The following is a 17,150-nucleotide window of genomic DNA, read 5'->3' on the forward strand; positions in this document are numbered from 1 at the left end:
GGCCCCCACTGGGGACAGGCCAAAGGAAGAAGGCTCCAGGAGCATTGGGCAGATTAGGCAGTGAAGACCGGGAGCGGATTCCCTGCCAAGAGCCAAATGGGGAAAGTTGAATAATTCTTGGACTGCTTATGCCTGAAGCTGGTGATTTCCAGTTAAAATGGGTGCATTTGAATCTGGCCTGGTCTGAAGCAGGGCAGACCTGGGAAAGGCTAAGAGGCCCCTCCCATACCTAACCTTCACCCTCCAGAGGGCTCGGAATTCCCAAAATGGGAAGGGAGCGGGAGGGTCTATGCCCTGGAACAGACCAAGACTGTAAACTCATTGTGGGCAGCGAATGTGTCCGTTTATTGCTATATTGTATTCTCCCAAGTGCTCAGTACGGTGTTCTGCACAGTAAGAGCTCAACGAATATGACTGAATGAATGTACAGTTCATCCCCCAGCCATTCAACTTCTCTTTTACAGATTGTTGATCAGCGTGGAGGCCTGGATGCTGGAGTGGAAGGAGCAGAGAAAGGAGAGAAATCAATCAATCAATTAATCAATCAATCAATCGTATTTATTGAGCGCTTACTGTGTGCAGAGCACTGTACTAAGCGCTTGGGAAGTACAAGTTGGCAACATATAGAGACGGTCCCTACCCAACAGTGGGCTCACAGTCTAGAAGGGGGAAGACAGAGAACAAAACCAAACATATTAACAAAATAAAATAAATACAATAGGTAAGTACAAGTAAAATAAATAGAGTAATAAATATGTACAAACATATATATGTATATACGTTTGTACATATTTATTTATTTATTTTACTTGTACTTATCTATTGTATTTATTTTAGGTGCTGTGGGGAAGGGATCAGCTCTCCCCTTTCCTCTCCCAACTGGGATCCCCTCCAGAAACCAAACGACGCCCCGAGAAATGGGGCTTGGGAAACACAGAAATTTTTTACCCTTTTTACTCTACCCTCTTTCAGACTACCCTCAGGACCACTGAGAGACCATGATCCCCTTCTGAGTTTGTGGGAACAAAGGTATCGTATGGAAAACCAAGGGATGTTATTATTATTCTGCTGCTGAGAGAAGAATCTCCAGGTATTGTGACAGGTTGCCAGAACTCCTGCCTTCTGGATCCCCAATTCCAGAAGGTGTTTAACGACAGTAGGTGGAACTGCTGCGGTCATTGGGGTGAAAACTGACTTTTCCTTACTGCACTTCTCCTCCACATTTGGGTCAAACCCTCTGGAAGGCCCATGGACATCCCTTCTTTGCATATTTCCTGAGATCATTCTGCTTAGGAAAAGCAATATCAATAAACTCTTATGCCTTAATCAAAAATTACGAATCTCAGTTCACCTGCAGCTGGCCGAGTGTCTGTCAAATCTCTTCCCTACTGAGAGTCTCTTTCTCCACTTGCAAAATGGAGACAATATTCTCTGCCTTTCCTGCCTCCCATCACACTCCCAGGTTCCAGGAAGGATCATGGAGATCTCACCTGAATCCCTCATTTCTGAGATTGTTTGATTGTGAAATTCCTGAGGGACAAGGACTGGGTTTAATTCCCACTTACAAATTTTTCCACAATTTAGTGTAGTGCTCTGCCTGCAGTAAGTACTATTATAATAATGGCGTTTATTAAGCGCTTACTAGGTGCAAAGCACTGTTCTAAGCGCTGGATAATAATGATGGCATTTATTAAGTGCTTACTATATGCAAAGCACTGTTATAAACATTGGGGAGGTTACAAGGTGATCAGCTTGTCCCATGGGGGGCTCACAGTTTTAATCCCCATTTTTACAGATGAGGTCACTGAGGCCCAGAGAAGTGAAGCGACTTGCCCAAAGTCACACAGCTGACAGTTGGCGGAGCCGGGATTTGAACCCATGACCTCTGACTCCAAAGCCCGGGCTCTTTCCACTGAGCCACGCTACTACTGTTACTACAGATACCATTACCACCACCACCACAACTACTGCTGCTCCTCAATGTAAGGAATATCACCTTGGATTCCCAGAACAAGAGCGTGGCCCTGGGAATCAGAAGGGCCTGGGTTCTAATTCCGGCTCTGCCTTATGTCTCCTGTGTGACCTTGGCCAAGTCACTTAATTTCTTTGGGCCTCAGTTGCTTCATCTGTAAATCTGTAAAATGGGAGAGGGACTGTATCAAACCTGATTAATTTCTCTTCTAGACTGTGAGCCTTCTAGACTGTGAGCCCGCTGTTGGGTAGGGACCGTCTCTATATGTTGCCAACTTCTACTTCCCAAGCGCTTAGTACAGTGCTCTGCACACAGTAAGCGCTCAATAAATACGACTGAATGAATGAATACCTATCCCAGTTCTTAGAACAGTGCTTGGCACACAGTAAGTGCCTAACAAGCGCCATAATTAATTATTATTATTATTATTTTGTGGCACAGGACTCGTTCAGCACTCTGTGAAGGGCTTTGCCCAACGAGGATTATTTATAGCATTTTTGAAGTCCTTCCGAGTGATTTAAACGATGTACCCCTTAACGCTACCCTTTAACTCTCCCATAGTGCCCCGTGCAAGTAAAAGCACAGAGAGGCTAAGTGGTTTGCTCCAGCAGGGCTCAGGAGGTATCAGCCTCAGAGTTAGAACTAGAACTCGGGACCCGCCGATTTCCCAAGCAGCACTCAATCCGCTCAGTCACCCAGTCACTAGTGGCTTGGTTTTGTTCTCTGTCTCCCCCTTTTAGACTGTGAGCCCACCGTTGGGTAGGGACTGTCTCTATATGTTGCCAACTTGTACTTCTCAAGTGCTTAGTAGTGCTCTGCACACAGGAAGCGCTCAATAAATACGATTGATGATGATGATGGATGACAAAAGGTTTTGTCCCCAACCTGCAGGTGCCAGTGACCCTAAGAAAGTTCAGGCCCAGCCCTAGGCGAGAGAGATCAGCGTGGCCTAGTGAAGCTGCATAACCTACTGACAAAACAGGGGCTGGGAGTCAGGAGACCTGAGTTCTAATCCCACTTCTGTCACTTGCCTGCTATGTGACCTTGGGCAAGTCACTTAACTTCTCTGTGCCTGTTTCCTCAACTGCAAAATAATAATAATAATAATGGCATTTATTAAGCGCTTACTATATGCAAAGCACTGTTCTAAGCGCTGGGGAGTTTACAAGGTGATCAGGTTGTCCCACGTGGGGCTCACGGTCTTAATCCCCATTTTACAGATGAGGGAACTGAGGCCCAGAGAAGTGAAGTGACTTGCCCAAAGTCACACAGCTGACAAGTGGCAGAGCCGGGATTTGAATCGATGACCTCTGACTCCAAAGCCCGGGCTCTTTCCACCGAGCCAGGCTGCTTCCCCAATAATGATGGCATTTATTAAGCACTTACTATGTGCAAAGCACTGTTCTAAGCGCTGGGGGGGATACAAGGTGATCAGGTTGTCCCACGTGGGGCTCACAGTCTTAATCTCCATTTTACAGATGAGGTAACTGACGCTCCGAGAAGTTAAGCGACTTGCCCAAGGTCACACAGCAGACATGTGGTGGAGCCGGGATTCGAACCCGGGCTCTTTCCACTGAGTCAAGCTGCTTCTCTAAATGGGAATTCAATACCTCCTAGACTGTGAACCCAAAGTGGGACAGGTACCGTAACTAGCTTGATTAACTTCTATCTCCCCCAGCACTTAGTGCTTGACAAATAACAAGCACTTAATAAATACCATAAAAAAGGATGCGACCCTTTTTTCCAAATCCCCCTCTCTATTTCCAGCCATTCTCGCCGTCAGCCCTGCGTCCTCGCTCAGCTGGGACCAAATCCCGCCATTCGCAAACCGAAGCCGGGTTCTCGCTCGGGATTATCATTTGCAGTGGAAATGGGTTCCCGATTTTGTCGCCGACGTCGCGTGACCGCGCAGCGTGGGGAGGCGACGAAGCTGATCAGAGACTGCGGCTTGTGGGCATGTCTCAAGCAGCATCTGGGACAACCAGTGGAAAGAACCAACTGGCCCGGTGTCCCCGCTGGGTTTGGCCGAGACTCAACGGTCCCTGATTCTCCACTTTGGCGTCCAAGCTGTGCTAAGAGGCCACGGCGGGTGGGGTTATTTAAAACACACCCCACTGGATACTATTTTTACTATTTGGGTGGCTCTGGGTTAGACGGGGCTTCTTGAATGAGGAAGGGGGGCGGTCTGCTTTCCATCCCGCAAATGGCCGCTCCTGGCCATGCCTGGGGAATTCTCAGCTGGGCAAAGCTGGAACACAATGCTCCCAGATGGAATCGCCTCTGTGTCCACTAAATGCCACCAGGCCAGCCAACTGCGGCGTATCAATCATCTAGCGAGGGCAGCGACGGCCTCGCGGGAGGGAGTCCTCCGGGCCTCTGGCTGTGGCTCTGCTCGTGATGGTGACGGCCACATGTTAACGTCGCGGCCCCCGAGAGGGGATGTCACGGCCTCCTGGCCGACGCCGGGCCTCTCTGGTTCCGGCGCCGTTACCTTATTTCGGGCCGAGGGGAGCAGCAAGGGGGTCGGGCCCCGCGGTCGACCTGCGGGTCTGGCTGAGTCAAGGAAGTACGGGGTGGTCGGAAATGTTTACTTCTCCACCAAGTCGGTAGAATTTGGGGAGGACGGGCCTCCCCCGAGTCCTCCAGCGGAAAATCCGATGCTAGAACGGGCGGCAGTGTCGACTCCTGGCCAACCCAATTCCCTACTGAAGGAGCCGCAGTGTCGCTTCGCTTAGCCACTGTGATTTAATAATAATAATAATAATGATAGTATTTATTAAGCACTTACTATGTACAAAATACTGTTCTAAGCACTGGGGAGGTTACAAGGTGATCAGATTGTCCCACAGGGGGTTCACAGTCTTAATCCCCATTTTACAAGATGAGGTAACTGAGACCTAGAGAATAATAATAATAATGATGGCATTTATTAAGGGTTTACTATGTGCAAAGCACTATTCTAAGCGCTGGGGAGGGTACAAGGTGATCAGGTTGTCCCACAGAGGGTTCCCAGTCTTAATCCCCATTTTACAAGATGAGGTAACTGAGGCCCAGAGAATAATAATAATAATGATGGCATTTGTTAAGCGCTTACTATGTACGGAACACTGTTCTAAGCACTGGGGAGTTTACAAGTTGATCAGGTTGTCCCACAGGGGGTTCCCAGTCTTAATCTCCATTTTACAAGATGAGGTAACTGAGGCCCAGAGAATAATAATAATAATAATGATGGCATTTGTTAAGCGCTTACTATGTGCAAAGCACTGTTCTAAGCGCTGGGGAGGGTACAAGGTGATCAGGTTGTCCCACAGGGGGTTCACAGTCTTAATCCCCATTTTACAAGATGAGGTAACTGAGGCCCAGAGAATAATAATACTAATGATGGCATTTATTAAACGCTTACTATGTGCAAAGCACTGTTCTAAGTGCTGGGGAGGTTACAAGGTGATCAGATTGTCCCACAAGGGGTTCACAGTCTTAATCCCCATTTTACAAGATGAGGTAACTGAGGCCCAGAGAATAATAATAATAATAATGATGGCATTTATTAAGCGCTTACTATGTGCAAAGCACTGTTCTAAGCGCTGGGGAGGTTATAAGGTGATCAGGTTGTCCCACGGGGGGTTCACAGTCTTACTCCCCATTTTACAGATGAGGTAACTGAGGCCCAGAGAAGTGACTTGCCCAAAGTCACACAGCTGACAATTGGCGGAGCTGGGATTCGAACCCATGCCCTCTGACTCCAAAGCCCGGGTTCCTTCCACTGAGCCACGCTGCTCCTTTGATTGTAAGCTTTCTGAGGTCAGCTTTTACATCCACTCCAGTTAAGCAAGGTACTTGTTGAGGGCTTACTGCGTGAAGAGCACTGTGCTAAGCAGTTGGGAAAGTATGATATAATGGAGCGGTAGATGCAATCGATCCCTCAGAAGCCGCGTGGCCTAGTGGAAAGAGACCCATCCCCCCATCTTACCTCCTTCCCTTCCCCACAGCACCTGTATATATGTATATATGTTTGTACATATTTATTACTCTATTTATTTTACTTGTACATATCTATTCTATTTATTTTATTTTGTTAGTGTGTTTGGTTTTGTTCTCTGTCTCCCCCTTTTAGACTGTGAGCCCGCTGTTGGGTAGGGACTGTATATGTTGCCAACTTGTACTTCCCAAGCGCTTAGTACAGTGCTCTGCACACAGAGCACTCAATAAATACGATTGATTGATTGATTGATTGAATCAGAGGACCTGGGTTCTAATCCAGGCTCTGCCAACTGCTTGCCGTGTGGTCTTGGGCAAGTCACCTCACTTCTCTGTGCCTCAGTTCCCTCATCTGTAAAACGGGGGTTAAGACTGGGAGCCCCATGCGGGACAACCTGATTAGCTTGTATCCCCCAGAGCTTAGAACAGTGCTTGGCACATAGTAAGCGCTTAACAAATGCCATCATCATCATCATCATTCTCTGAGAAGCAGCGTGGCTCAGTGGAAAGAGCCCGGGCTTGGGAGTCAGAGGTCATGGGTTCTAATCCCGGCTCCGCCACTCGTCAGCTGTGTGACTTTGGGCAAGTCACTTCACTTCTCTGGGCCTCAGTTACCTCATCAGGAAAATGGGGATTAAGACTGGGAGCCCCCCGTGGGACAACCTGATTACCTTGTATCCCCCTCCAGTGCTTAGAACTGGTTTTCAGCGGAGCCCTAAGCAGTGGTTTCTCACGTTGTGCAATGGCTCGGCTCCTCAACCTTTCAACCTACAAATCTTCATCATCAATTGTATTTATTGAGCGCTTACTGTGTGCAGAGCACTGTACTACACGCTTGGGAAGTACAAATTGGCAACATATCCAGCCCAGACTTTTTTCCTTTTCACCACCCCCAGGGCCTCGTCTATGTATTAATAATAATAATGATGGTATTTGTTCAGTGCTTACTATGTGCCAAGCACTGAACAAATACCATCATTATTATTATTATTAATAAGCACTGAACAAATACCATCATTATTATTATTAATAAGCACTGAACAAATACCATCATTATTATCATTAATACACAGATGAGGCCCTGGGGGTGGTGAAAAGGATAAGCACTGAACAAATACCATCATTATTATTATTAATATATAGATGAGGCCCTGGGGGTGGTGATGAACAAATATTATATTATTATTATGATGATGATGATGATGATGATGATGATGAGGCCCTGGGGGTGGCGAAAAGGAAAAAGTCTGGGCTGGATTTGAAGTTTCGCCAGAACTCTGATGCCATTTATCTTCTAGACTGTGAGCCCACTGGTGGGTAGGGCCCGCCTCTAGATGTTGCCAACCTGTACTTCCCAAGCGCTTAGTACAGCGCCCTGCACACAGCAAGCGCTCAATAAATACGATCGAATGAATGAATTTATCTCTTTCCCGTGGAAGGCGGCAGCCAAAACGTTCTGGCCGGGTCCCGCTGGGTGAGAGGTGGGAAGGTTGAGGAGCCCAGCCATTGCACGTCATGAGAAACCGCTGCTTGGAGTTCGGCTGAAAAATCAGTGTGGGGCACAGCTTTAGAGACCCCCCCCAGGTCCCCCAGCCTCAGTGGCCCTGAGATAAGGGCCCCATTGGCTTTGTGCTGAGATAAAGGGCCCAGTGCCGGCATTGTTCCCTCCTATCCTCATCTAGGACAGAGAAAGAGACAAGACAATATGAGATGGCGAAACCCTCACCTTCCAGGAACTCTGGCTCCAATCAGGAAGCTGGGGAGTTAATGAGTCAGTGAAACAAGGAGTATGGAAAGGCTCTAGAAATCCAGTTTTCCCAGCACTGTCCTGAATTCTGTCCCCCTGCCTCTTCCTCTGGAGGGTGACCGGTCCGAACCGGGATTGATACCGACAACGCGGAATGTCTTTCCAACTTGGTTTGTTATTTCAGAGAGGGCTAGCGTGCTTGCCCTCCGTTTGATATAATAATAATAATGATGGCATTTATTAAGCACTTACTATGTGCAAAGCACTGTTCTAAGCGCTGGGGAGGTTACAAGGTGATCAGGCTGTCCCACTAATTTCCATTTTATAAGATGAGGTAACTGAGGCCCAGAGAATAATAATAATAATGGCATTTTTTAAGTGCTTACTATGTGCAAAGCACCGTTCTAAGCGCTGGGGAGGTTACAAGATGATCAGGCTGTCCCACTGGGGGCTCACAGTCTTAATCCCCATTTTACAGATGAGGTAACTGAGGCCCAGAGAATAATAACAATAATAATGGCATTTATTAAGCGCTTACTATGTGCAAAGCACCGTTCTAAGCGCTGGGGAGGTTACAAGGTGATCAGGTTGTCCCACTGGAGGCTCACAGCCTTAATCCCCATTTTACAGATGAGGTAACTGAGGCCCAGAGAATAATAATGATAATAATGGTATTTATTAAGCACTTACTATGTGCAAAGCACTGTTCTAAGTGCTGGGGAGGTTACAAGGTGATCAGGTTGTCCCACAGGGGGCTCACAGTCTTAACCCCCATTTTACAGATGAGGGAACTGAGGCACAGAGAAGTGAAATGACTTGCCCAAAGTCACGCAGCTGGCAAGTGGCGGAACAAGGATTTGAACCCATGACCTCTGACTCCAAAGCCTGTGCTCTTTCCACTGAGCACACTGCTGTTTGATCTGTCCCTGACATCCCTTGATCATCTTACTGTCATGGCTCAGTGGAAAGAGCACAGGCTTTGGAATCAGAGGTCATGGGTTCGAATCCTGGTTCCGCCACTTGTCAGCTGCGTGACTTTGGGTAAGTCATTTCACTTCTCTGTGCCTCAGTTCCCTCATCTGTAAAATGGGGGTTAAGACTGTGAGCCCCCCAAGGGACAACCTGATCACCTTGTAACCTCCCCAGCACTTAGAACAGTGCTTTGCACATAGTGAGCGCTTAATAAATGCCATCATCATTATTATTATTATTTTACCCAGCGTGGCTCAGTGGAAAGAGCACGGGCTTTGGAGTCAGTGGTCATGGGTTCAAATTCCGGCTCCGCCACTTGTCAGTTGTGTGACCTTGGGCAAGTCACTTAACTTCTCTGGGCCTCAGTTACCTCGTCTGTAAAATGGGGGTTGACTGTGAGCCCCCCGTGGGACAACCTGATCACCTTGTATCCCCCCAGCACTTAGAACAGTGCTTTGCACATAGTAAGCGCTTAATAAATGCCATTATTATTATTATTATTATTACCCCTTTCTGGACCCACTCTGGCTGAGGAGGGCAGAGGGCAATCACACAACCAACAGTTGTTCTCGTGGGGAAGGTTCCCCAAAAGGTTCAGTGCTTGGTCCCCTTCTGTTCTCGATCTACACGCACTCCCTTGGTGACCTCATTCGCTCCCACGGCTTCAACTATCATCTCTACGCTGATGACACCCAGATCTACATCTCTGCCCCTGCTCTCTCCCCGTCTCTCCAGGCTCACATCTCCTCCTGCCTTCAGGACATCTCCATCTGGATGTCTGCCCGCCACCTAAAGCTCAACATGTCCAAGACTGAACTCCTTGTCTTCCCTCCCAAACCCTGCCCTCTCCCTGACTTTCCCATCTCTGTTGACGGCACTACCACCCTTTCCGTCTCACAAGCCCGCAACCTTGGTGTCATCCTCGACTCCGCTCTCTCGTTCACCCCTCACATCCAAGCCGTCACCAAAACCTGCCGGTCTCAGCTCCGCAACATTGCCAAGATCCGCCTTTTCCTCTCCATCCAAACTGCTACCCTGCTCATTCAAGCTCTCATCCTATCCCGTCTGGACTACTGCATCAGCCTTCTCTCTGATCTCCCATCCTCGTGTCTCTCTCCACTTCAATCCATACTTCATGCTGCTGCCAGGATTGTCTTTGCCCAGAAACGCTCTGGGCATGTTACTCCCCTCCTCAAAAATCTCCAGTGGCTACCAATCAATCTGCGCATCAGGCAGAAACTCCTCACCCTGGGCTTCAAGGCTGTCCATCCATCCCCTTGCCCCCTCCTACCTCACCTCCCTTCTCTCCTTCTACTGCCCAGCCCGCACCCTCCGCTCCTCCAATGCTAACCTCCTCACCGGGAGGCCTCGTTCTCGCCTGTCCCGCCATCGACCCCCGGCCCACGTCCTCCCCCTGGCCTGGAATGCCCCCAATCCCTCTGCCCCTCCGCCAAGCTAGCTCTCTTCCTCCCTTCAAGGCCCTGCTGAGAGCTCACCTCCTCCAGGAGGCCTTCCCACACTCAGCCCCTTCCTTCCTCTCCCCCTCGTCCCCCCTCCACCCCCCCATCTTACCTCCTTCCCTTCCCCACAGCACCTGTACATATGTATATATGTTTGTACATATTTATTACTCTATTTATTTATTTATTTATTTTACTTGTACATATCTATCCTATTTATTTTATTTTGTTAGTATGTTTGGTTTTGTTCTCTGTCTCCCCCTTTTAGACTGTGAGCCCACTGTTGGGTAGGGACTGTCTCTATATGTTGCCAACTTGTACTTCCCAAGCGCTTAGTACAGTGCTCTGCACAAAGTAAGCGCTCAATAAATACGACTGATGATGATGAAGCTGACAACTTCAAGAAGTAGCTGAAGGAGGTAGAGAGAGAAAGAAGGGTCCTCAGAGGAGAAGCGGGAAGAATCCCCACTCTGGGTCCTGGTTACCTTCGCCATCGTGGCCTAATAATAATAATAATAATAATGGCATTTATTAAGCACTTACTATGTGCAAAGCACTGTTCTAAGCGCTGGGGAGGTTACAAGATAAGCAGGTTGTCCCAGAGGGGGCTCACAGTCTTAATCCCCATTTTACAGATGAGGAACTGAGGCACAGAGAAGTTAAGTGACAACTTAAGACTTGCCCAAAGTCACACAGCTGACAATTGGCAGAGCCGGGATTTGAACCCATGACCTCTGACTCCAAAGCCCGCCAACACCCAAAGGAGTCTGGGAGCTCCCCCACCTGCGCTCATCTGGTGTCCGGCAACCAGGAACTTCCAGGGTTTCACAATAGTTCTTCCCACAGCCTTGGGGAGGAGTTTTAAAGATTGGTTAATTGGGACAAAGAGCCCAGGGGGATTGAGGCCGAGCCAAGGAGGCTCGGGGCGGGTTTCTGAGGACCTACCGACAGCTTAACCTCACTATTCCCTTTCTTCTTCCTCTTCCTCTCACCTTATTGCGATCCTTCGCCCACGCCACCTCGGGACAAAAATCGGACAACCCCAAATGGATGAAACGGCATTTATTGAGAAAAATGATTTTTGCTACAAATACATAATAAAGGTTTCTTCCCCCCCCCCTTCAAAAACTGTATGTACCTTAAAAGTTCTAGTTATATTGATAGCAAAAAAGTCACAAGGAACACATCAATAATAGCATGACCACCTCCAAGGCCCAAACCACAAGACCTCTTCGGCTCCAGGAAGCGATGCTCCCCTCTTGCCCCCAGCCCCTTTCCTCCCTCCGGACCGACAGTGGAACAACGCGTTGGGAAATTCCCAGCCTCCACGACTGGAACTCCTACACCCGGGAGAGCGAGGAGAGGCTTGTCCGGTTGTTCTGCCACCTCAAATGTAAAAGTCGGAGGGCCACGACCTTTGTTCTCTGCCGGGCAGTCAGGCGGCCCATCCCGCGGCTGGTTTGGGGCCTTTCTATCAGGACCCACGCCCAGTTTGGGAATCTTCTACCGCTGATGAGAAGTGGTTTGGCAGATGCATTCTCCAGGGGCCTATGGTGGGGTCAGCAGAGCAACGCTCCCAGGGCGGGGGACGATCGGGGGCATTCCAGGGTCCACCTGCTACGGGCACCTGCAGCCCTCAGCGCGTTGATGAACTGGGCTAACAGGCAGGATTGGGGAGGGGGATCCTCTCCCGTCCATCCTCTCAGGGCAGGAAAGAGATCACCTCCTTGGAGATGTGCCTGTCTGAACGCGGAGCCCCGGCCAGAGTAAAGCCGGAGCCGCCCGGCTCCAACTGCCCCTGCGTCAGTGCAGGGAGGGCTGAAACGGCAATCGGGCCTGCTTTCTCCCTCATCGCTTCCCCTGAGGAGAGAGGATGGCCAGCCTGAGGCTAGTCCCGGATGCTCAGGTTCCCCAACAGGCATCAGCCCTGTCAGCCTGCTCCCTCCGCGGTCAGGGACTCACCTCTGACAGCGCGGCTGCTTTCAAAAGCTCGGGCGTTCAAGTCTCGGAGTGCAGAGGACCTTCTCTGGCTACGGTGGGTGGGGGATTCTGGATAGGCAGAGCCTGGACAGGGTGTTCAGGGGTGCTTGGGGGAAAAGAGATAGGACAAGGTTGGCTGGCAGATACAAGCCCACCTGCCTGCAGACAGGAGACCACCCTCACCCCCCCCAGAAGACCTGGTTCTTGTGATTCAGCAGTACAGTCCTTTTACTGGGACTATAAGTTCGTTGTGGGCAGGAAACGTGTCTACCGCTTTGTTATACTGTACTCACTCAAGAGCTTAGTAGAGTGCTCTGCACACAGTAAGTGCTCAATAAATACGAATGGCCGATTGATTCCTTAGGACCCCGGTCACCCTGTTTATTTTCCCTGTCCAGACACAGACAGGTTGGGGGCGAGGGGTCAGTTGCGTGTCAAACCACACTCCAGTCTCCAACAGCAGTAGCACCTGGATTTATCTCACCAGGGGCCTTGCCCCCCTTGGAAGCGAAGACGGCAACTCAGCAGATGCTGGGATACCAAGGGTTCTCACGGCAGGCTCGTGGTCCACCCCCCAGAACCGGGCATGGCACGACAGGTCCCTTTAGAAGAAACTGCCTGGGAAGGTGCATGCTGCCCAGGTGCTGAAGATGATGGGCAAAGCCTCCCTGGCGGGGGACATACTTGGGGGTAAACACTGCATTTCCAGTCACCCCAAGGAGACAGAAGAGAGCCTTTGTCCTTCAGGCACTACCAGACTGAGTGGCCTCCAGTCCTCAGCCCCCAGCGCTCCCAGGAAGCTGGGAGCTTCAGAAAGGCCGCTCAAGTCAGCGACCGTGACCTTCCACAAACCGGCATCTCCAGCGCCAAGGCTCCATTTCCAAAAGACAATCCCAACAGGGACATCTTAGACCTTACACTACCAAAGCCGGTGGAAAACTGAGAAGCGATGGGACACGGACAGAAGAGGAAAGACCCCCTTTTCGCAGGTTGGGCCACACGCGCCACTTGGTTCACTGTGCCCCTGTGGGGGCTTCACTATGCCGGTGATCTCTGTCTTACACTGAAAACTGCCGCAGGGCAGGCCGTGTCTCTTCAGCCATGTTCCCAGTACAAACCCGGGGTAATGAGGACAAACCCATGCTCTGTGTGAAAATGAGGCAGCGCAAAGGTTCTCCCTCAGCTGACAAGAATGAGAACACGGTGTTTGGATGGGTGGTCACTGGACTTGACTACTGCACTTGGGTTTAAAGGGGGAAAATTCCCCAAATCCTCAAACCACAATCCACCCCTAAGGCTGGGTCTTCCGCTGCCCTCTCCCCGCCTACCTGCCAGGACCGACGCTGGCTCGCTCTTGGGACTAACGCTAAGACCATCCGTTAGGACACAGAGTCGGGAATCGGGGTTTTCACCCTCCCAACCGGAATGGAAGTTGGTAGCAGCGGAGGAATCTCCCTTCAGTTGTCTGAGCGAAGCAGGGCAGGAGAAGGGGAGGAAGTAGAAGGGATGGGATTGGTGGGAACAGGCTCCACGAGACCCTATTCGTTCAAGGAGTCACATAAATACAGCGATTCCTCATTTGTGTAGGTGCTTCTTATGTGGCACGGAGGAGAAAAGCGGGCAGGTGTGGTACACAATACATCAATCAGCGGTATTTATGGAGCGCTTACCGCGTGCCGAGCACTGCGTTAAGCATTGAAGACACCAGGCGCTTGAGCCAGTGTGGAAGATATTTGCGCACACGCTGTAAAGAGGGATGTAGTCCAGGTTCTATCTCACGCGTCAGGTTATCGTTTGTGGGCCCAAACGTCTGGCCTGTCCCTGGGATGGCAATCTGAATGCCACCCTTCCACAACAGGAACTGCCCTGTCTCTCTCCTCCGCGGCCCCCGAGTTCCAGGGGTGGGCAGACTAGACTAGATGCGTGGCCAGTCCGGTCGGATCGGACTGATTTGGTGGTCGTCGGCAGATAAGGGTGAGGAACGGATGAGCAATGGTTGGCACGGCTGTTTCTGAGCGCTGGGCACAAACTGGGACTTCCTGTTGCTTCAGGGGTGGATGAGGTCCTCAGAGGAGGACCCGGGACCAGAAAAAGAAGGAAAAGAAATGCCGACTCGCTGCCCCTCTCCAGAGAGAGGCCACAGAGGTAGGATGAAGAAGACGGGAAAGGCCAGAAGACCCGGAGGGATAACCCGGCACCGGACAGTCTGCCGTGCATTAGCGAGCTTTGGTAAGAAGGCAGGCAGAAAGTCAGAAGACTAAGGTCACAGCTGGGCTGCAGTTTGCCCGGGCTGGTGGACTCCAGACACCTTCATTCATTCGTACTGTGTGCGAAGCACTCTACTAAGCGCTTGGAAGAGTACAATACACCTCTTTACCCTCTGAAACTACAGTGCTGACTCCTGTTCGGGTAGGGGCTACTTTCAGTCAAGCAAGCAAACATTCACTCCATGCTGTCCCATAACCGGCTGGGCCAACTCTATCTCTAATCGCTTCTGTGGGGCTCAGGAAAAGGCGAAGCCAATGCCAGGAAGAGCAAAGTCAAGAAGAGCACGGGTCAGCAGTTGATGATTTCCCAGATGGCCAACGTGATCCCCGGGGACGGGTTGACGGCTTGGAGAAAGAGAACCTCCGCATGGAAGCAGCGATCCGGAGAAGAGCTTGACTCCAAGAGCCGCTTCGGACCGCTCCAAGAGAGTTAATTAGTTGGAACATAAGCAGGGGAACAGAAACTGGGGCTTTCCGTGCTCTAAAAGAACTCGGGGACGGTAACTTGGAGATGGGAGTGGAGAGGGGTTGGCTTGAGTTGGGAAGAGTCGAGTAACTCTCCAGCAGGGCAGATGGGTGGAAACCTCCAGTAGCTAGAGCTGGAGAAGGGGTCAAAGGTTGTTGTTTCAAGAAGCGGATTAGGGACGGGTGAAGGAGAGGAACAATGACTCAGATAACACTTGAGCTCTGGGAGAATTTGCAAGGTATCAGTAGAGTTCACCCAGAGAGGCGGACTTCACGGGAGGGCAAACCATTCCGGTCAGTACCGGGGGTCAAGCCATAGCTGGAGGTCACGCGGTCCCATCCTGTGGCCAAAGGGATCTCAGAAAGAGGCCAGGTCTGCTCGTGGAGTTGTGCTTTGAACCAAGCCTCCTCTCTGCACAGAACAGTCACGGCAAAATCACCCCGGTCGGACGGCAGACCGTTCTCCCTTAAGGGAAGAAATGGACGTGCTTCGTGGTGAGGTTGAGGGGACATGAGTGGTTTAAGGATCAGGCGACTGACCATGGGATCTATTCCCATAGGGCACAGAAGAGAAGCTGGAACTAGATTCTTGTAGTGACTCTTCTCTGGGATCAGAGCTAGTAATTCAACATTTACAGTAAAGTACGGTGGGAAAGAAGGAATCCAGCCTCCTGGATTTCACCTTCTGTTCAGCTGCGGGCCACTGGGTATGTGAACTTGGTCCCCGTTGCTCAGTTTCCCATCCGCACAAAAGGAATCCCTCGACCCTTTCGGCTCTGCTGGGATGTGGCGAAATCTGAAGGATTGCCTGGGGATTATCTGAAGCATCCAAAAGCCTCAGAAATGAACATTTCTTGAATTTCTATAGCACCATTCTTCTGAAGAGCACTAAGTGCCTCCCACCCCGACGACGCACACCCAGGAGGGAGGGGGTTAAATAATAATAATAGCATTTATTAAGCGCTTACTATGTGCAAAGCACTGTTCTAAGCGCAGGGGTAGATACAAGGTGATCAGGTTGTCCCATGGGGGGCTCACAGTCTTAATCCCCATTTTACAGATGAGGTAACTGAACCACAGAGAAGTGACTTGCCCAAAGTCACACAGCTGACAACTGGCAGAGCTGGGATGATGATGATGGCATTTGTTAAGCACTTACTATGCGCAAAGCACTGTTCTAAGCACTGGGGGGGGGGGATACAAGGTGGTCAGGTTGTCATCATCATCATCATCAATCGTATTTATTGAGCGCTTACTGTGTGCAGAGCACTGTACTAAGCGCTTGGGAAGTACTAATTGGCAACATCTAGAGACAGTCCCTACCCAACAGTGGGCTCACAGTCTAAAAGGGGGAGACAATACCAAACATACTAACAAAATAAGATAAATAGAATAGATATGTACAAGTAAAATAAAGGGGCTCACAGTCTTCATCCCCATTTGACAGATGAGGGAACTGAGGCTCAGAAAAGTGAAGTGACTTGCCCAAGGTCACACAGAAGACATGTGGCGGAGCCGGGATTCGAACCCAAGGTCACTGGTCAAGGGTAAGGCCTCAACCACACTGTAAGGTTCTGACCCGGTATTGGTACCGAGAGTTCCCCAAATCTATCCTCCTCTTTGAAGCAGAACACTAAAGCTGACTCTTCATCCACAGGCCTCTTATCATTCATTCATTGAGCGCTTACTGTGTGCAGAGCACTGTACTAAGCGCTCGGGAAGTACAAGTCGGCAACATATATCGATCTTGATGCTGCTGCTGCTGATCGTCTTCCTACCTCAGGGGCAGAAGGGTAGAGCCTGACTGGGTTGGGAGACTGCATCCCCAGCGTCCTCCGCATGCTATCTAGTTCCTAGAGATTTCAGTCCCGAGGCCGGCTCAGCCCCAAATCTTTGGTCGGCACGAGCGTTACGCACCAAGGGGCCGCACGTCCCAGCCGCCTCGGAGAGGCTTGTCCTTACGGCCTGGATGCAGTTCCGGGAGCTGCAGGTCTAAGCCGCTTCACTTCTCTGGGCCTCAGTTCCCTCATCAGTAAAATGGGAATTAAAACTGTGAACCCCCCTGCCCAGGGGACAACCTGATCACCTCGTAACCTCCCCGGCGCTTAGAACAGTGCTTTGCACATAGTAAGAGCTTAATAAACGCCATTATTATTATTACTGAGGGGGAAGAAGCCCACAGACACCACGCCCACCCGATGGTGGGGACGCCAGTGCTGCTTCTATAAACCCATTGGAATCTTTTTTGGCTAAGGAGAGGCCTTCAACTAACGCAGGGGTTATCCATTCACCGGCTCCCCGACTCACAG

The 17,150-nt window shown here is 50.3% G+C and overlaps 1 long non-coding RNA gene across 1 annotated transcript; it reads right to left on the reverse strand.

Moving 5' to 3' along the window:
* Positions 1-11,176: 11,176 nt before the first annotated feature.
* On the reverse strand, positions 11,177-15,820 carry LOC119934554. The gene is made up of 2 exons (XR_005452960.1): positions 12,092-15,820; positions 11,177-11,989 (listed from the first exon to the last, which is right to left on the reverse strand). It is a non-coding gene; the product is annotated as an uncharacterized LOC119934554 (long non-coding RNA).
* Positions 15,821-17,150: the final 1,330 nt, after the last annotated feature.

This window comes from Tachyglossus aculeatus, chromosome 11, assembly GCF_015852505.1.
Source record: "Tachyglossus aculeatus isolate mTacAcu1 chromosome 11, mTacAcu1.pri, whole genome shotgun sequence".
NCBI classification, from domain to species: domain Eukaryota; kingdom Metazoa; phylum Chordata; class Mammalia; order Monotremata; family Tachyglossidae; genus Tachyglossus; species Tachyglossus aculeatus.